Raw genomic sequence first — 22480 nt, 5'->3', positions numbered from 1 at the left:
GTTTGGGTGTTTGGGTTGGGTTGGGTTAACTTGGGATTTGATCCCCCACAATTCCCTCATTCTACCTTTGTCTTTACATTCTCCTTCTTTTTCTTTTTCTTTTTCTTATTTTTGTTTTCGTCTCTTCTATGCCCACCTCACATTCTATTCAATTTTTTGTAGGTACATGGTTCGGTCTAGGTACATGGTTCGGTCTTCTCGTAAAATAATGAGTCACTTGTTTTTTCTCGAGTGGAAAGTAAAATAATGAGCAAAACTTACATTTGCTTAAATATATATTGATGATTAATCCATGTGTATATTGTAAAAAATGTTAAATTGACTCATTTTATTTTGAATAATTATTCAAATCGGATATGTCTAAAATGAGCACGATAATTATGTATTTATTAGGTATGCTGCATTTATATAGACCATTAGATTATATTAGATGAAAATTAAAAATAATATAAAAGAAGAGTATTGATGGACTCTAATAAATACAGAATATTCTAGTACAAAATTAAATGCTTTAAATGATAATATTTTAATACACAATATTTTAAATAGCAACATAATCTTTTATTTTTAAATAATTAAATATAAAATATATAAATACAAAATATATGAGTATTATTTATTTATTAAAATTAATTATTATGCAAAAAAAATATAATATCAAAAAATTATATTAAAATAATATTTTATATTATAACATAAAAATATAAAATAATTAAAATTTTATTTTATATTACTTGACAAATAATTATATTATTATATTCAAAATTTATTAACTAACTACTTTTATTAAAGATATTATTATATAATATAATTTTTTATCAAAATATTTTAAAAATATAATTTATTTAAATTATTATATATAATATATGAAAATATTAACTTTTCATTTTTTCAGTTTTTTTAAGAAAAACGGAATAAATAATATAATTCTAAATACATGCCTATCACATTATATATTTACTTATATTAATAAGATCTAAACTAATCAAACTTACAAAATTAAAAATATAAAAGATATAAATATTTTTTATTTATTAAAATTAATTATTATACAAAAAATTTGTCTATAATATTAAAAAATTATATTAAAATGATATTTTAAATTGCAATATAAAATATAAAATAATTAAATTTTATTTTATATTACTTGATAAATAATAGATTATTATATTCAATACTTAACTAACTATTTTTGTAAAAAATATTATTATATAATATAATTTTTTATCAAATATTTGTCTAAATATAGTTTATTTAAAATAGTATATATAATATACAAAAATATTTTTTTTATTTTTTTAGAAAAATTAAATAAATAATATGTATCAACTATGTATATTTATCATATGTATGTATATAATAGTGACTGATATAGAATTGATATATATTTTTTTATTTTTTAGACTCTCTAATATATATGTCATCTCATAATTTTCTCCTCTAGTCATTCTTATTCATATTTATTTGTTGTAATATTAAATATATAATAATTTAAAATTATTTTTAAAATTTAACATTTATAATTTTATATATATATATATATAATATTTATAATTATATATTTATAATAAGATCATTTTTTATTTTTTATTATTTTCAAATATTTTTTATTTTTTTAATTAAATTTTTTATTCTTTAACTCGACAAGACTTTTATATATATATATATATATATATATATATATATATATATATATATATATATATATAAGAATTGTACAATTTTTCACCAAATATTTTTCATCATATATAATTTATTAAAAATATATTTTGTTAAATCCAAAAGTAAAATATATAATTTTTTTATTTTTAATGTAACAAATTTAATATGTTATTTGATTTCAATGTTATTATATTATTATAATTATTTAATATATAAAATATATATATATTAAAAAGATTATCACATATTTTATTATATAAAGATAGAAGTTTTTTGTTCCAAAAAATATAAAATAAATAAATACAAAAAATATAAGTATTTTTTATTCATTTGGATTAATTATTATGCAAAAAAAATTTTATAATGTTAAAAAATTATATTAAAATAATATTTTAAACTACAACATAAAAATATAAAATAATTAAAATTTATTTTATATTACTTGACAAATAATTAAATTATTATATTTAAAATTTATTAACTAATTATTTTTTTAAATATATTATTATATAATATCATTTTTTATCAAAATATTTGTAAATTTTTTTTAAATATTATATATAATTCATGAATTTTTTTTGTTTTTTTTTTAATTTTTATCGTAATATTACACGTTTATTGTTTTATGTTAATTGTGATATATAATACATAAAAATATGGGTAAAGTATGTTTTTTATCCTTAAAGTTTGACAAAAGTTTTAAAAATATCCCTAAATTTTATTTTATTTTAATTTTGTCCCATAAATTTTCAATTTGCATTAAATATATCCCTGATGACTAATTTTTAAAAAAATTTAAGATCGATTCAACAACAATTTCATAAGAACAACCCCTCAACACAAGCAAATCAAACATAATTTTTATGCATTATTATTATATTGGTCTTAAATTTTTGAAAATTTAGCCTCTGAGGGTATATTTGATGTAAATCGAAAACTTCTGGGACAAAATTGAAAGAAAATAAAACTTATGGATATTTTTAAAACTTTTACCAAACTTCAAGGATAAAAAATATACTTTATCCTAAAAATATTATACGTTTAATATTTCCAAAATTAATTTTGTCAAAATATTTTTTAAATTATATATAATACATGAAAATATTACACGCTTTTTCAAATATTATATAATAATTAAATTTATTAAAATAATATTATATATACTATTTTGAATAAAATTTATGTTTACAAATATTTGAATAAAAAAATATATTATATAATAATATATTTTTAATAAATTTAACTATTAATAAATATTTTTAATGAATAATTTAATTTTTTAATAATATAAAATAATTTAATTATTTTCAAGTAATATAAAATAATTTAATTTTTTATATTATGTAATTAAAAATAGTACTGTATAATATTTAATCTTAATGAATAAAAAATATTTTTGTATATATTTATATGTTTTATATTTATTTTAAAGTAAAACATTATATTTGTTATTTTTATTTTTTAAAATATTCTGTATTAAAAGTATTTATGTATGTATATACTAATATATTCTATATTTATAAAGTCTATCAATACCCCTCTTTCATAACATTTTTTAATTTTCATTTAATAAAATATAATGGTTCATAAAAAATGGCGCATCTAATGCACAAAAAATAGTTTGACTGATTTTAGACATATCCATCCAAATCAACCTTTAAAATTTTAAAAATGAATATTTTAGTTTTTTAAATTTTAAATACACAAAAGCAGTTTCTAACGTTTATTTTTGTTAGACCGGCTATGCAACGTGTATACTAAAATCAGCTACAAAAATCAATTATCAGTATAAAATACATATTGATATAAATAGACATTAAAAATAAAATAAATCACATATATATTTATACATAACTATATTAGTGACTGATTTTAGTGGCTAATTTTAGTATACAGATAATATTTTTGTTGTTAGATAATATAGTTTCTTTCTAATTTGATTTAAAGAGTAAACTACAAAATAATTTTTAAATAATTTAAAAAATCTCAAAACAATCCCTAAATTTTTTATTTTAAAATAATTATTTTGATTTAACCGATCAAATTAAAAAGGAATTAGATTGTCAACGAAAATAAATGTTAATAATTATTTTGTGTATTTTAAAATCTAAAAAATCAAAATGTCCGATATTAAAAATATCATGGATTTATTTGAATAATTACTCTTTCATTTTTTATTACTTTTCAAATAGACCAATTCACTTCATGTAAGGCTGCACACACATCAGGATCGAATATGGCCAAAAAAATTATCCAATCTGCACTCTGTTCATTGGTTAAATACAATATTTACATTTTTTAGCGTCGAATATCGGATATATCCGATCAGCAAAAAATGTTTAAAAGTCTTTTTATAAAAATTGTCAATAAAATCTTTTTTTTTATTTTTTTAAACTTATTTACTCTTAAAATATTATAATCAAATTTCTCTTAAATAACAAAAAAAAAAAAAACACAAGATCTAAGAATAATTGTAGGTTAAATTATAACATAAATTAAAAACAACCAAAGATAATTTTTTCTTCCCATTGCTGATTCTTCTGGCAGCATCACTTGTGTTGTTACTAAGTACTTGCTTATCATCCATTTTAATTTTCAAACAATCCTACAATTACATAAACCATATCAGTTTACACATAAGTAATATTTTTCATTCTTAATATACCACTCTCTCTAATTCATATTAATTCAAGATTTACTTCAAAGTTATTCTCTTTGCTCTTTTGTAATTCTGTTCATCATTGTTTATCATTGATCTCAAAATATTACCTAATGAAAAATTAAAATAAAAATAACTAATTAATATCAAATTGTTAAATTTAAATTATTCGATGAAGATGATGGAGATGATAAAGGAATCAAAGAGACGTGGTCTGTGCATTTGGCAGAGCCGATTGAGGAAATGTGGTCTAATGGAGCCGACGGAGAGGACAACAGACACAATGAAAGAAACGAACGCAATGGAGGAGATGTTGAACTCGCCGACAGAGGAAGAGAAGAATCCATCGCGAAGGAGACGACAACAGTATGACGTGACGATAGAGGAGACGAAGCACCCACCTACGAAAGAGACGATGACATGACGAGGAAGTAGACGTGCCTCTCTGAGGATACGATATTGGAGACGCGACAATGATCAAACCTCCAGTAACGGAAGTGAGCTCTGAGTCAATGAGTCTGAGAGAAGAAGAGAAGCGAACCTGGGAGAGAAAGAGGGAAAAGGGAACAACGTCGTTTAGAGGAATAAGGTTACTAGATCAGGATTTCTTAACTATCATATTTATATTTTAAGTTTTATGTTTATTTATTAAAGGTGAGGATCAGCAGATTTGCGGATCAGAACTGTGGGTATCAGCACAATATCCACTATTTGATCCTATCAGAAACATAATACAACTTATTTTTTTTTCCAAAATTGACTATTTTATTTTGAATAATTATCCAAATTAACCTTTAAAATTTTAAAATTGAATATTTTAGGTTTTTAAATTTTAAATACACAAAGCAGTCTCTAAAGTTTATTTTCATTAGACCGGCTATATATGTTACATGTACATTATAATTAACTATAAAATCAGCCACAAATATAAAATACATGTTGAAATATAAATACACATTAAAAATAAATTAAAGCATACATATATTCATACATAAATATATTGGTGGCTGATTTTAGTAACTAATTTTAGTGTGCAAATAGCATTTTTATTGTTAGATAATACACTATCCTTCCAATTTGATTTAAAGAGTGAAATACAAAATAATTTTAAAATAATTTAAAAAATCTCAAAATAATCTCTGAATTTTTTTTATTTTAAAATAATTATTTTGATTGATCAAATCAAATTGAAAAGGAACTGGATTGTCAATGAAAATAAACGTTAAGAATTATTTTGTGTATTTTTAAATCTGAAAAATCAAAATGTCCGATATTAAAAATTTCATGGATTTATTTGAATAATCACTCTTTCATTTTTTATTACTTTTTGAATAGACCAATTCACTTCATTTAAGGCTGCGCACGAATCAAATCGAATATGGCCAAAAAACCTATTTGATTTGCATTTTGTCCATTGGATCAAATACGATATTCGTGTTTTTCAGCATCGGATATCGAATATATCCGTTCATCAGAAAATGTTAAAACCCTTTTTATAAAAAATTTATCAATAAAATAATTTTTTTACCTTTTTAAACATATTTACTCCTAAAATATTATAATTAAAGTTCTCTTGAATAACAAAACAAAAATAATAACACAGGAACTAAGAATAATTGTAGGTTGAATTACAACATAAAAAAATTAAAAACAACCAAAAATAATTTTCTCCTCCCATTGTTTATTCTTCTGGTGTAGTTCCAGTATCACTAAGTACTTGTTTATCATCCATTTCAATTTTCAAACAATCCTACAATTACATAAACTATATCAGTTTACACATTAGTAATATTTTTCATTCTCAATATATCACTCTCTCTAATTCAGACTAATTCAAGATTTACTTTAAAGTTATTCTCTTTGGTCTTTTGTAATTCTGTTTATCATTGATCTCAAAATATTATCTAATGAATAATTAAAGTAAAAATAACTAATTAATATCAAATTGTTAAATTTAAATTACCCGGTGAAGACGATGGAGATGATGAAGAAGTTAAGGAGACGTGGTCTGTGCGTCTGGCAGAGATGATGGAGGAGATGTGGTCTAACAGAGCCGATGAAGAGGACAACGAATGCAATGGAAGAAACGAACGTGACGGAGGAGACGCTGAACTTACCGACAAAGGAAGAGAAGAATCCACTGCAGAGGAGACGACAACAGCATGACATGACGATAGAGGAGACGAAGCACCCACCTACGGTAGAGATGATGACGCGACGAGGAAGTAGCGTGCCTAGAAGAGGGAGAGAGGCGAAAGGGGAACAACGTCATTTAGAGGAATAAGGTTACTAAATTAGGGTTTCTTAACTATCATATTTATATTTTCAGTTATATGTTTATTTATTAAAGGTGCACATCTATGGATTAGAACTGCGGGTATTAGCACAATATCGTTGTTCAATCTTATTAGAGTGCGGATCGGATAATATCCGCAAAATGCATATTGAATATAGATAATTATCGCGGATATGTAAATATTATCTGATCCATGTGCAACCCTAACTTTATGTAGAACCTATGCACAATCACTCAAGAGGGGGGGTGAATTGAGTAAACCAACAACAATGAATCTTTTTGCTGAAATTAAAGATAATATGCAAAAGTGTTATTGTACTAGTATTTTTCCAAGAGCTTAACTCAATTGCTAAGCATTTATAAGGAGCTTTTACTTTCCAATAGACACCAACTCAAATAAATTGATCAAGTTTTTCACCAATCGGACTAAGCCACCTTAAGTACTTACGAGGCTACTTTACGATCACAATTTATTTGCTTAACGGAAAAGACAATAATATTGAAAAGATGAGTTTGGGAGAGATGCAAACGCTATTTAGAGTGGTTCGGCACAATTCTTGTCCTACGTCCACTTTCTTTCTCAATCGCAATTGAGAAGTTCCACTATTGCCAAGCTTCAAGGTGCTCGCGCAAAACCTTTTACAATCCGAGTCCTTAGTTTCTAACACCTCACGGTATATGATCACCACTCGTATACTAACCCACTCCACTTAGAGATACCTTCTCTAAGATTTGCCTTGAGTACTAGTATACCTCTTTGGTATCCTCACCGACTATAGTGTTTGTAACTCTTGACTCAACCTTGGAGATCACACTCCAATTTACAATGTGTACAAGAAAACAATTCTCAAAGAATTGTTGAGATGAAAAGATTGCTCTCTAGAAGAGTGTGTGATTACAAGTTTTGCACTATTGAACCAACTGATATTACTCTCTCAAAATGTGTATTATATCACTTGAAAAATGTGTAGAATGTAAGAATATGAATGAGGTTTTTCTAAATCAAAAACTTGTGAAATAAGGCTTCAATCCATCCATTATAGATTTCCCAATCCTTAAAACGTTGGGAATTAATGGGATGGAGCATTTATGTCAAAACTAGCCGTTTTTTATGTTTTTGAATTATTTGCATCGATGCATAACACTTTGCATCGATGCAAATGTGTCTTTGATGCTGAAATTTGAATTTTCAGCTAGGTTGCATCGATGTAAGCATCTTTGCATCGATGCAACAAGTCGTTGCATGCTTTGCATCGATGCAAGATGAGTGTGCATCGATGCAAACCTCAAAGAATGGTTTAAAAACACTTCAAAATGCTTAGGATTGATCTCAAAGTTGTTGGAGTCAATTCCTATGCTTTTGTACCTTTGAAAACAAGTTTTTAAAACCTTTTGGCTAGCATTGAATTGCAAGATGTGCATCAAAACATTTTGTGAGTGTGTGTTGAGAGATTTAACAATTGGTTCTTAACAAGAAGTTACCTAAGTCCTAAGACTCTATACTTGTCTTCAAAAAAAGTTGTGGACTTGAGTTTCTTGTTGTTGTTGTGTTTGCTTTCAACTCTTCATGTTTGTTCATTCAAGTTGTTTGTTGGTTTGTCTTTTTCATGTCGTTTGTTGGTTTGTCATTCATCAAAACCTACGAATACAAACTTCGCATACAAGCAACATGATTTACAATTTCCCCCTTTTTGATAATGACAAACCAATTTTGAGGATATGTATTTGTAAATGATTTTGAAGGCAACGATAATGCACTTAGTTTTATAGAAAACTTTGGAGAAGACCTTTTGAAAAAAAAGAAGAAAAACTTTTGCAAGAGTTCCCCCTAAATATGTGCATTTGTTCCTTTAAAAGGGTGTTTATCAAAGGAAGATGATTTTGATATCAAAGTTTTTGCTTTAGCGGAAGTCCTTTTTTGAAATCATTGTTTTGCAAACCTTTTTCCTTCTTTTCAAATCCTCAAACTTCTCTCCCTTTTTAAATCTTCAAATATCCTCAAATCATTTCTTCCCCCTTTTGACATTATCAAAAAGAAGAGAGTTTGATATCCTCTTTTTATATATGATAAACATGCATATTTCCCCCTAAAGAAGTGGAATATATCAAAGCATGCATATTAACTTAAAATAGGGGTACCAAGCCTATTTTGAGTCATTTACAAAAAAAAAAAAACATTCAAGCATTTAATCATTAAACAGATATCAAAGTATTAAACCATAACAGAAATCCTTAGCTTACTAGGAGTTAGTTCAACAGTTCATATACTCAATTAAACATAAAGCAATAAGAAATGACTTGATGAAGAGGAGATAATCAATCTTGGTCTTCATTATCATCACTATCCTCTTCATATGGTAGGTGGATGCCGAAATGCTCATATAAGTCATCAATACGACGATCCAAGCGACCCGTGCGATGATCTACACGAGACACACGACGATTAAGTGCTTCAAGTTGCCTACCATGCTCTACTTCAATCCTGTGGATGTTTTGGTTGATGGATTGCAATTCTCTCATTACATCAACCAAGGAGGGTGGTTCTTGAGCTTGAGGTGCTTGTGGAGGAGCTTGCTCTTGAGGATCTTGCTCATCAACATTTCTTCTTCCCATTTTATTGAGAAGATGAGTGTTGATACAAGATTGGGGTGGTACTTCCTTGGCAATCTCATTTGATACATCAATACCAACATAATCGAAGACTTTAGACCATAGGCAAAGGAATCCTAATCCACCATTCCTATCTTTCATCTTGAGCCTAATCATATGTTGTAATATAAAGTATGGCCAATTAATCTTAATCCCATTTATCATAGCCCACATGACAATCAAATCTTCATCAGTTACATTCGCATGCCCGGATATTCTAGGTTGCAATACATAGGTGACTAGATATAACAAAGTTCTATGTTCCGCACTCATTGAATTGCAACTAATTTTGGAGTGAGCTCCTTGTACAAGGTTGAACAGATGCATGGCATTTTCCTTAGAATAACCCCATTCATCAATTGGGGTTTTACCACCTTGAAACAAGTCATCTTGATTTGGCAACTCCCAAATGGTGGCTAACTCATCATCATCTAGCCTATAATCCTTTTTTCCTATCTTGAAGAACAATGTGAAATTTGATTCATCTCCCTCAACAATCTCAATCATGAGTGTACTATAGGCTATGGCAACTAAATCCAGATAATATTTACTCTTAATTTGAACAAAATCCATGAGACCTTGATGAACTAGAATAGCCTTAAGAGTATCAAATTTATGATTGACAAGAAGGGTCGGATCCAAATACCTCGGAGGAATCTCCTTTCTTCCGGCGAGCTTCTCCTCATAGAATTGAAGATCTTCATTAGAAGCAAAGTACCTTGCCAAAGGATGATTACTTGGAGGTGGAACCACACTTGAAGAACCTTTTGACTTCTTCATGGTTCTCTTGATTCTAGGCATTGTTGATGATGTTGTTTTATGGGTTTTGTAGAGGAGAATGTGGGGACTTCAAATATGTAGTTTGTTTGTAGTGGGTATCAAGGTTTTGTGAGTTGTATGAAGGTATGTGTGAGCTTGTTTTGGAGGTTATGGAGGTTTGAAAGTGGGGATATGAGTTGTGAGGTTGAAGATGATGAAAAAGGGGGTTTAGTTTTTCAAAAAAATGCCAAATTCACGTGTTTTTGTGTAATTTGGGCGAGTTTGTATCGATGCAATAGACTTTGCATCGATGCACATAGCACGTCGTGTGCTTTGCATCGATGCAAAGGGCTTTGCATCGATGCACATAGCACGTCGTGTGCTTTGCATCGATGCAGAGCTTGGTTGCATCGATGCAACATGCATCATTTGCCCAAAATCACCAAAATTTCATCCTTTGGGAGTCTTTTCTTCAAACCTTTGAGTTCCATCATGTATATACTCACTTAAACCATTATAAACTTCAATTTGTTGATCCTCTATTGTTTATAATCTTCAAATTCTTCAATCTACCTCAAGATTGATCACTCATTCATCAACTCATAGACCTACAAAACAAAGGCTAATTGGATATCTCCAATGCTTAAGTTAGTAAGAGATACAAAAAATAGCAACATGAATACAATGAATTCAAACAACTCATATTAGATTAGAATCCAAGATACCAAGTTCATTTCGGATGTTAAAAAAACTTTCTTTACATAAAGGTTTAGTGAAAATGTCCGCTAGTTGTTTACTAGTTTCAACAAATTCAATAACCACATCACCATTTTCAACATGGTCTCTTATGAAGTGATGTCTAATCTCAATATGCTTGGTTCTTGAATGTTGAACCGGATTCTTGGTTAAGTTTATTGCACTAGTATTATCACATTTGATAGGAATGTGGTCAAGCATGAGTCCATAATCCACAAGTTGTTGTTTCATCCATAAAATTTGGGCGCAACAACTACCGGCGACTATATACTCGGCTTCGGCGGTAGACAAGGCTACACTTACTTGTTTCTTACTATACCATGAAACAAGAGAGTTTCCTAGCAAGTGACAAGTGCCGCTAGTGCTTTTCCTATCCAATTTGCAACCGGCAAAATCGGAATCGGAATAACCAATCAAATCACAGGTGGATCCTTTCGGATACCACAATCCAACATTTAAAGTTCCTATAAGATACTTCATAATCCTTTTTACCGCACTTAAGTGAGATTCCTTAGGATTAGCTTGGTATCTCGCACACATGCATACACTAAACATGATATCCGGTCTACTTGCCGTTAGATAAAGTAATGATCCTATCATGCCTCTATACTTCTTTACATCTATGCTTTTACCTTGTTCATCTTTGTCAAGGTAGCAAGTAGTGCTCATTGGTGTGTCCATTGCCTTAGCATTGTCCATTCCAAATCTTTTGAGCAATTCCTTGCAATATTTGGTTTGGCTAACGAAAGTTCCTTCTTTTCCTTGTTTGATTTGAAGACCAAGGAAGAAGTTGAGTTCGCCCATCATGGACATTTCAAATTCACTTTGCATGAGGTTGGAGAAAAACTTGCAAAGTGATTCGTTAGTTGAACCAAATATTATGTCATCGACGTAAACTTGTATCAAAAGAATATTTTTGTTTTCAATCAAGATAAATAAAGTTGTATCAACCTTCCCTCTTCTAAAACCCTTTTCTATTAAAAACTTGCTCAAACGTTCATACCAAGCTCTTGGAGCTTGTTTAAGACCATAAAGAGCTTTCTTAAGTTTAAAAACATGATTAGGATTTTCATAATCCTCAAAACCGGGAGGTTGTTCAACATATACTTCTTCTTTAATGAAACCATTAAGAAAGGCACTCTTAACATCCATTTGATAAAGTTTGAAGTTATAAGAGGATGCAAAAGCAAGTAACATCCTAATAGCTTCTAATCTAGCTACGGGAGCATAAGTTTCGTCATAATCAATGCCTTCCTCTTGATTATAACCTTTAGCTACTAATCTAGCTTTGTTTCTAACAATTGTACCATTTTCATCGAGTTTATTTCTAAAAACCCATTTTGTTCCTACAATTGTTTGATTACTTGGTCTAGGCACCAATTCCCAAACGTCATTTCGTTTGAATTGGTTAAGCTCCTCTTGCATTGCCATAGCCCAATGTTCATCATCAATTGCGGACTTGATGGTAGATGGTTCAATTTGAGAAACAAAAGCACTATATGCAAATAAATTTCTAAAAGTGGATCGAGTTGTTACCCCTTTCGAAACACCACCAATGACGTTGTCTAGAGGATGATCCTTTGAAGTACGCCAATCCTTTGGAAGTGCATTTATTTGTGCTTGTGATGGTTCAATTTCTTTAACTTGAACACTATCCTTTGTTGAGCTTGTAGAGGCTTCATTTAAATCCTTTTCTTTGTCTTCACCATTCAAATTTAGTGAACCAAGGTTTTCTACATTTTTGTCAAAATCTTTTCTAGCACAACAATGGTTAGTTTCATCAAAAGCGACATGAATACTTTCTTCTATAGTCATGATGCGTTTATTATATACTCTAAAAGCTTTGCTAGTTAAAGAGTAGCCTAAGAAGATTCCTTCATCAGCCTTAGCATCAAATTTGCCTAAGTTATCTTTTCCATTATTTAGAATAAAGCATTTACAACCAAAGACGTGAAGGTGGGAAATATTTGGCTTTCTTCCTTTACAATTCGTACGGTGTTTTCTTAAGAATAGGTCGAATGATAATCCTATTCATAACATAACACGCGGTACTAACCGCATCCGCCCAAAAGTACTTAGGAATATTAGCCTCATTGAGCATAGTTCTCGCCATTTCTTCTAAATGACGATTTTTCCTTTCAACCACACCATTTTGTTGTGGTGTTCTAGGAGAGGAAAAATTATGCTCAATGCCATTTTCTTCACAAAAGGTTTCAAAGAGATTGTTTTCAAATTCTCCACCATGATCACTTCTAATAGATGATATATGCAAATTCTTTTCATTTTGAATAACTTTGGCTAATCTTTTGAATGCTCGAAATGCATCACTCTTGTTTGCTAGGAACAAGGTCCATGTAAATCGAGAGTAGTCATCAACAATAACTAAAGCATAGTAATTGCCACCGAAGCTCATAGTTCTAGAAGGACCAAATAAATCCATGTGCAAAAGTTGTAATGGCCTTGTTGTTGAAACAATGTTTTTGGATTTAAAAGATGCCTTTGCTTGTTTTCCCTTTTGACATGCGTCGCAAAGGACGTCTTTTTCAAAACGTAGCTTTGGTAAGCCAATTACTAACTCTTTAGAGACCAATTTGTTAAGATGGTCCATGTTAGCATGAGCTACTCTACGATGCCATAACCAAGTTTCATCATTTTTGCTAACAAGGCATTTCACATCATTTGAGGAAACTTCATTTAGGTTAATCATGTATACATTGTCAACACGGTGCCCAATTAGCACAATTTCATTTGTGTCTTGCCTTTTTATCAAACAACATTTTGAATCAAAGGTGACTAAGTTTCCTTTGTCACAAAGTTGGCTAACACTAATGAGATTATGTTGAGACCTTTGACAAGTATAACATTATCTATGGAAGTGGAAGGATTTTTACCAACTTTTCCAACGCCGATTACTTTGCCGGTGTTATTGTCTCCATAGATCACGTTTCCTCCGTTTGTAGGCTCTATTGCGGTGAACTTTGATTCATCGCCGGTCATGTGTTTGGAGCATCCACTATCAACATACCAATTTGTATTCTTAGCTCCAACACGTACCTTTTCTTCGCTTGCCATTAAGCAAAGATTTGCAACCTCGTTGTCATCGGAGTCGGATTCATCATCGTTCTCCCATGATATGTATGCTTTCTCCTTCTTCTTAAATTTCTTGTTTTTGTCCTCCTTTTGAAGTTTTGGACAATTGGGTTGATGTGTCCAACTTCTCCACACTCATAGCATTTTGGTACCTTTGTTTTGCTCTTGAAGTTTTTCTTCATTGCAAACTTATTGAATCTTTTTAATAAGAGTGCAAATTCTTCATCTCCTTCTTCTTCATTATCATCACTTTCTTCTTGCAGTGATGTTGTTTTGAGGGCGAGACTTTTCTTCTTGCTTTCTTCACCTTTTTGTCTATTTAGCATAGTCATTTCATAGGTGAGAAGATTTCCTCGCAGTTGATCAAAAGTAAGTTGATCATAGAGCCTTCCTTTCACAATGGCGTTCACTTTGGAGTTCCATTTGGTGTAAGGCTTGTAAGCACCTTGGTCACAATTTGTTTATCATTGTATTTTGTACCAAGCATGCTTAGATTGTTGAAGATCTTGGAGAGTCTTTCAAGGGCTTCTTCAATGCTCTCTTCATCTTTCATTTTGAAGTTTTCCCATTCATGAACCAACATAAATACCTTTGATTCTTTAACGTGGTCGGTTCCTTCGTAAGTGATTTGGAGTTTATCCCAAATCTCTTTAGCGGTTTCACATGTAGAGATCTTCATATAGTCATGCTCGTTAAGTGCACAATGAATGAAGTTGATGGCTTTATCATTCATTGCCACTTTCTTCCAATCATCGTCACTATATTCATCTTCTCCTTTTGGTACTTGCTTTAAGACGGAGACTCCTTCTTCTTTAGCGCTTGTTGTCTTTGTTGGAATGTGATTTCCATTCTCAATTACTTTCCAAATTCTCACATCTTGAGAACGGATCCAAATTCTCATCTTATTTTTCCAATAAGAGTAATTTGTTCCGCTAAAAAGAGGAGGTCTAGCGGTTGAGTTACCTTCGCTAGTGTTGTTGTTGTTAAAGCCTGTGCTTGCCATGATCTTTTCCCTTAAACGGTTAAGTCTTTCAAAGGGTTAAGCTCTGATACCACTTGTAGAACCTATGCACAATTACTCAAGAGGGGGGGGGGTGAATTGAGTAAACCAACAACAATGAATCTTTTTGCTGAAATTAAAGATAATATGCAAAAGTGTTATTGTACTAGTATTTTTCCAAGAGCTTAACTCAATTGCTAAGCATTTATAAGGAGCTTTTACTTTCCAATAGACACCAACTCAAATAAATTGATCAAGTTTTTCACCAATCGGACTTAAGCCACTCCTTAAGTACTTACGAGGCTACTTTACGATCACAATTTATTTGCTTAACGGTAAAAGACAATAATATTGAAAAGATGAGTTTGGAGAGATGCAAACGCTATTTAGAGTGGTTCGGCACAATTCTTGTCCTACGTCCACTTTCTTTCTCAATCGCAATTGAGAAGTTCCACTATTGCCAAGCTTCAAGGTGCTCGCGCAAAACCTTTTACAATCCGAGTCCTTAGTTTCTAACACCTCACGGTATATGATCACCACTCGTATACTAACCCACTCCACTTAGAGATACCTTCTCTAAGATTTGCCTTGAGTACTTAGTATACCTCTTTGGTATCCTCACCGACTATAGTGTTTGTAACTCTTGACTCAACCTTAGAGATCACACTCCAATTTACAATGTGTACAAGAAAACAATTCTCAAAGAATTGTTGAGATGAAAAGATTGCTCTCTAGAAGAGTGTGTGATTACAAGTTTGCACTATTGAACCAACTGATATTACTCTCTCAAAATGTGTATTATATCACTTGAAAAATGTGTAGAATGTAAGAATATGAATGAGGTATTTTTCTAAATCAAAAACTTGTGAAATAAGGCTTCAATCCATCCATTTATAGATTTCCCAATCCTTAGAAACGTTGGGGAATTAATGGGATGGAGCATTTATGTCAAAACTAGCCGTTTTTTATGTTTTTGAATTATTTGCATCGATGCATAACACTTTGCATCGATGCAAATGTGTCTTTGATGCTGAAATTTGAATTTTCAGCTAGGTTGCATCGATGCAAGCATCTTTGCATCGATGCAACAAGTCGTTGCATGCTTTGCATCGATGCAAGATGAGTGTGCATCGATGCAAACCTCAAAGAATGGTTTAAAAACACTTCAAAATGCTTAGGATTGATCTCAAACTTGTTGGAGTCAATTCCTATGCTTTTGTACCTTTGAAAACAAGTTTTTAAAACCTTTTGGCTAGCATTGAATTGCAAGATGTGCATCAAAATATTTTGTGAGTGTGTGTTGAGAGATTTAACAATTGGTTCTTAACAAGAAGTTACCTAAGTCCTAAGACTCTATACTTGTCTTCAAAAAAAGTTGTGGACTTGAGTTTCTTGTTGTTGTTGTGTTTGCTTTCAACTCTTCATGTTTGTTCATTCAAGTTGTTTGTTGGTTTGTCTTTTTCATGTCGTTTGTTGGTTTGTCATTCATCAAAACCTACGAATACAAACTTCGCATACAAGCAACATGATTTACACTTTATACTATCGATGCTTCCTGTAACTGTTGAGGCGAGGCTTGAAAGAAGAACTGGAATGGTGGAGGCTAAGACAATCCATTGTCCAAGAATAAATTTGTGATTGTCTTTTGATCATCCCAATTACTCTTTTTATTTTCTTGTGCTAAAACATCTCTAGCACAAATTTAGATTTGATGAGAAAAAATTGGAACAATAGAAAGATATAAGTTAAGTTGAAAGTGATTGATCTATTTGAAAAAAAAATAAAAATTATATTCACAAAAAATTAGTTACTAAATTAATTATTATATATTGGTATATAAATATATTTGTTGTTTATTTTATTTTCAATATATAATTTATATTTTAATATATATTTTATATAAGTGACTTATTCGATCACTTATTTTTGCTATACATGTAAATATATATTTTACAATTAATTCGCAAAGGAACGCTCACTCGCATAAACATCCCAATAGTAATACAACATAATCTCAATATAATTTTTCTAAACAATAACATAACATTATACTATAAAAAAGAATAACACTACAACAATAATATATATCTCTATTCTCTATTAACTCTCCTAATACAAAAGAAATGAATATTTTTAATATAATTCCATGTTACTCTTGAACTTCACTTAAATTAGGAGTGACAATAAATAAGGTAGATTAAGATAAATTTGAACCCAATCTTATTTTAATCCTACCCTCATATTTTAACAAATATGTAATATTATTATATAACCTAATGAGCATATAAATTAAAAATTCAATACAAACAATACAATCATTTCATAAATAATACAATCGTCTCATAAACAATATAACAATCAAATGTTCAATTCTACATAAAATTTTTTGTTTAAATTAATAACACAAACACAAATAAAATGTTGTATTTATATATCACTAAAATAAAATTACTTTTTATCCATTGATAATCTTGGCTCAGTAGCAAAGATCTTAAGTGAGAGCTCCTTGGCGCGCACACACGTTCGGGTTGGTCGGGTAGGGTTGACATACACACACGCACACATATATATATATATATATATATATATACATATATATATATATATATATATATATACATATATATATATATATATGTGGTGCGGGTTAGTCGGATAGGATTGAGACATACACACATACATATATGATGCGGATTGGTCGGATAGAGTTGAGACTCAATCCGCACTCTCGACTTACGCTCAAACACGCTCCACACTCAATCATACACACAGCGGATCAGATTGACAATCTTCCTCAATTGATAATGGTGCTAGTTAGTTGGGTAGGATTAAGTCTCAACCCGCACCCTATTTGATCTGCGCTCAAATTCACTCCACACTCAATCATATTCACAGCGGATCAGATTGACAATCCTACTCAAATAAATTGAGTAAAGTTGGATACCCACGAATAAGATACATGCTACTATTCCTAACTTAGTAACTTAAATGATACCATTGCATGTAATGTTTATTTATAAACTTAAATATGTTAATTTTTTTAATCATTAAGCCATTTCTAATCAAATCTAACTAATTATTTCTACAAACTAACATAATAAATTGGCAAATATGTTTTATTATTTGATAAACATGCCAATATATGATGTAATTATAATATTTTTTAACTATAACTTTTGATTCTTCTTTTTGTAATTTGATCAATAATTTTGACTTATCAAACTATATATCTTCTATAATTTTCTTAATCTTATCAATATTAATAAATTTAATTTGTTCTTCTATTTGATATTTGGATATGAGTGATCATATTTAGAGCTTCTATAAATTTTTAACGACTTGATCAATAATAACAAACTTATTTACATATTATAATTCATCCGACATGGTTGGTAAACAAATTTTCAATGGACTTATTTAAAATCTCAAAAATATAAATATAGACCAATCATAAGTGTACACCTAAGCAAATGTAAATGACTTGCCATTTTGTAGGAGGATCATAACATTCGACATTTTTTTAAGAATTTAACTAAATTATATTTTTAGGGGCATATTTAAAAAATATAATAGTAAAATTTCAGCTTTTAATATATTGAAATTATCAAAATTTAAATTTTTTTAATAATTGTTAATAAAATGTTTTTTTATGATATTTTAAAAATATGTCTTTAAAACATACATTAATAATTTCTTTTTCTAAATAATATTATTATAGGATGGTAACATTGTCATTTTCACCAGACATTACCTTTTTACATACATTGCATGTTTGTATAAACATATAAAAAAAGTGACATTATATATATTCTTTGCAGAACGACTGTTTTGAGAAGTTAAGATTTTTAATATTTTTTAAGATAAATTATATTATATCCTTTAACAAGTATTTTGGTTAATTTTGTTTTTGTTCGATCTTTTTAACAATGCAAAGGTACTTATTTATTTAAAGCTATATCTACCTACTTATATTAGGTTTTTAATTTTTTTTTTATTTTTCTATGTGTATTTATTTATAAGAAAATTAATTATATTTTTTCCAATCATACATGATATATGTATTTACATTTGAAACTTCAAACTTCGGTAAAAACCATATATAAAATTTATTTAAATAAAATTTAGGATAATTTATATAGATAAATTAAATAAAAAAATTATATAAATATCTTAAATTAAATTTCGTTATATGTATATTTTGTTTGATTTTTTATGTAAATTAAATTAAATTATTTTTTAATATAATTAAATTTAATAAATTTGATTTACAATTTTTCAATATAAATTCTACGGGTTGAAAATTCAAGTGCAGTCGACTTCACGTGAAGTTGATACTTGAGAACTGTTAGATGATTTGACTGATTTGACTAAATTTTTATGTAATGGCTCTTAAATATCAATTTCACGTGAAATCGACTTCACCTGAATTTTCATCCTTCTACGAAGAGGCCAACTCTTTGTATTTTTTCATTCTCAATATACGTTGAAAACGTATTTTACTTGTCTCGATTAAAATTCACCGACACAATAAGCCGATCAAATTTGCCACTAATATTCTTTTGCCGCACATATGAACCCAAGCTGGAATAATAAATTAATTCCGGACATTCATCAGAGACAAATCTATCCTTCATTTTATTTAGTAATATCTTAATCCTATAAAATATATATTAAGAAGGGCAAAACTATTCTTCATTTAATATATATCTTAATCCTATAAAATAATCTATTAAAAGGGGCCGGAAATAAGTTCCCCAAAAAAATACTCATTTTGTGTATTTGTTCATTTCATTATAAAAAACCTTTCTTTTATGCGATTTGTTGAAAAAAAAAAAAAGACTCTTTAAAAATCTTAGTCCTACGTTATAGTTTTTATTAGCATAACATGATATCGAAATTGATTTATTTAATGAAATAAAATATTAAAATTAATTTGGTAATTAAAATTCTTAAATACTAAAATATTAAGCCAACATTTTTCTTAACTATTAATTTAGATTATTAAAAAAATAAAATGTTGCTTGCATCAATGAGTTAAAATGTTGTTTGAACAATTGAGAAAGAGAGAGAGAGAGAGAGAGAGAGAATACTTCATTTCTAATTTTCTATTAGTAAATTAATAGTACCTATCGGCGTAATAATGATATAATACTTAAAACGGTAACAAGTTTAAAATAAAAAAAAAGAGTAAATATGATTTTTTGATTTATTTAAAAAACATAACTTCTAAATCAATTAAATAAGGTGCATGTTGAGTAACACATTATTGATTATACTAAATGGTTAGTAACACGTAGTAATTAATTCATAATGCATTGAACATTAATCTATGACAAAATGATAGGAAAAAAAATTAAGTAAACACAATGCAATTTTTAATGACAAAATGGTTAGTAAAATTATTAATGGAGACTTACTAAGTAATGAAATGTAATTTTGAATATCAATCTCTATACATGTCTAGGTGGTATATGTTTTTCATATAATTAGGGAATAAAAAAATTGAAGTTGTAAATTTTAAAATAAATAAAAAGTTACAAGGAAGAAAGAGACAAGGAACAAACAATGATTATTTACTTATTAAAAGAGTAAAGAATCAAAATCATAAACCACATAACAATGAAAAAAAAAACTAAAACCAATGAAGAACACTCATAGTTAAAGTGCCGCTGATGAGTTGCGTAAATTTACATCTCAACTGTGTTAAATATGAATTTAATTTTGATATACGGTGTAAAATAATTTTATACATGCATTCAATTACGTAACGTCATATCAGTAAATATAATTATCTTTTATATTAACGATATAAATAGTCATAAAAAAACAGATATGATTATATAATTGTGTAAATATTTTACACTATCAGTGTATCAAAATTAAACACGTTAAATATTTGTATATATAAAATTTAAATTAAATAAAAACTTTAATAATTCTTAAAACATAAGAAATATGGTTAATTAAAAAAATAAAAAAATATATAATAAAATAATTAAATTTAGAAACTGGATCAAAGTAAAACATATTTGCTTATCAGATGAATTGTGATTACTAAACCTTCTTGTCATTTCAATTAATCATATTAATATATCACATTAACTAAATTAGGTTAGTTTGGTAATTAATTTATTAGTTCGTTAAAGCAAGTGTCTGGTAGAATTTGAATTCTGTTTTATTCATGCAACAATTTAGAGATAAATATGATTTTGGTCTCTAACGTAGAGGTTAAAAATTTATTTCGTTCCCAATCTTTTTTTCTCTCCTTCCGAAACAACATCCCCTCCCGCTTCTCTTTCTCCCCTCCCCCCGCGTCCCTTTTTTTTATTTTATTTTATTTTATTTTATAATTTTTTTAGTTAGGGGTAATTTGGTAATAAAAATAAAAAATTTAATAAAAAAAAGACGATTTTAAAATAAACTGAAACTTTGAGAATTATTTTATAGTAAAAAAAAGTCAAAACAAAATAAATTTTTAACCTCTATGTTAGGGACCAAAATCGTACTTATCCCAACAATTTATTAGCTAACTCTAAACATTTTGATGAAATTTCGATCTGCAGCGGATTAAAATATTAGTATATCGCGCTGGTGATAGTGATATAGTTTGTGAAATTGTTGGGCAGATTGGAGCTGTTATAAATATAAATATCTCAGCAATATGTAGCTTTGGGACTACTCTATATGGCGACAAATTAAATTAAATTCCTTGTCTATGAAATAATTAGAATATAATGCGAGAGAGATGAAAGAGAAAGTTGCTTAGAAACAAAAAAACCTCTTGGATTAATTGTGCCAGCTTCCATCCTGATTAACTCCAAAAAGTGAGTTACACATTAATGTACTAATAATGTATTGTACTATTAATTATTGATTAGATATTATAGATCAGAAATGACATTAATTATTTTTTTGTTAAGGAAAAAAAAAAAAGAGAAGAGAAAACTTTTCATAACTTAATTGGGGATATAATTGGTAGGGCCTTGGCACGCACTTAGTCAATGATTGCCACCATGCATTCACTAAGTTTAATGGTTTTTTAAACATAAAGTTTGGACCAAAAGATGGTTGTGGTCTTTTCTTAATTAAATTCCAGATGTGAGCATGATTGGCTGCTTTAAAAAGTCAGGTAAAAAAAGTAATCACTCTTCAAGCTTTTCGATTTCGGATTATTAAATTGATATAGTTATAGCATTACACGACCTTAATGTATTGCTAAACATGTATACTATATTTGGTAATTAAAGAACAAACCTCGTTGATCAGATTATGCCGAAATTTTATGATACATTTTTTAAGGTTTGTCACGATTTTAGTGGATAATTAAGTTTACCTTCTTTCCAATATTTTTTTTTTAAGGAAAAATAAAACTTGTGAAGTGATTTTGTAATTTCTATGTAAAGGTGCTTTTATCTACAATATGCAAAATTAGCATATTATTTAAAAAAATAAATAAAACACACATATAATTAGATTAACACAATAAACTTCCAAAATTAAAAGAGAGAAATAATCCTCTCAGGTTTCAACTCCAACAAGATCATGACATTATATATAGTTGAGAAACAATTTAAATTGCTTAAAGAATATGTAAAGTGAACCTAAAAGA

The sequence above is a fragment of the Arachis stenosperma genome, chromosome 1 (assembly GCF_014773155.1).
Source record: "Arachis stenosperma cultivar V10309 chromosome 1, arast.V10309.gnm1.PFL2, whole genome shotgun sequence".
NCBI lineage: Eukaryota > Viridiplantae > Streptophyta > Magnoliopsida > Fabales > Fabaceae > Arachis > Arachis stenosperma.
This window is presented reverse-complemented; position numbering follows the sequence as displayed.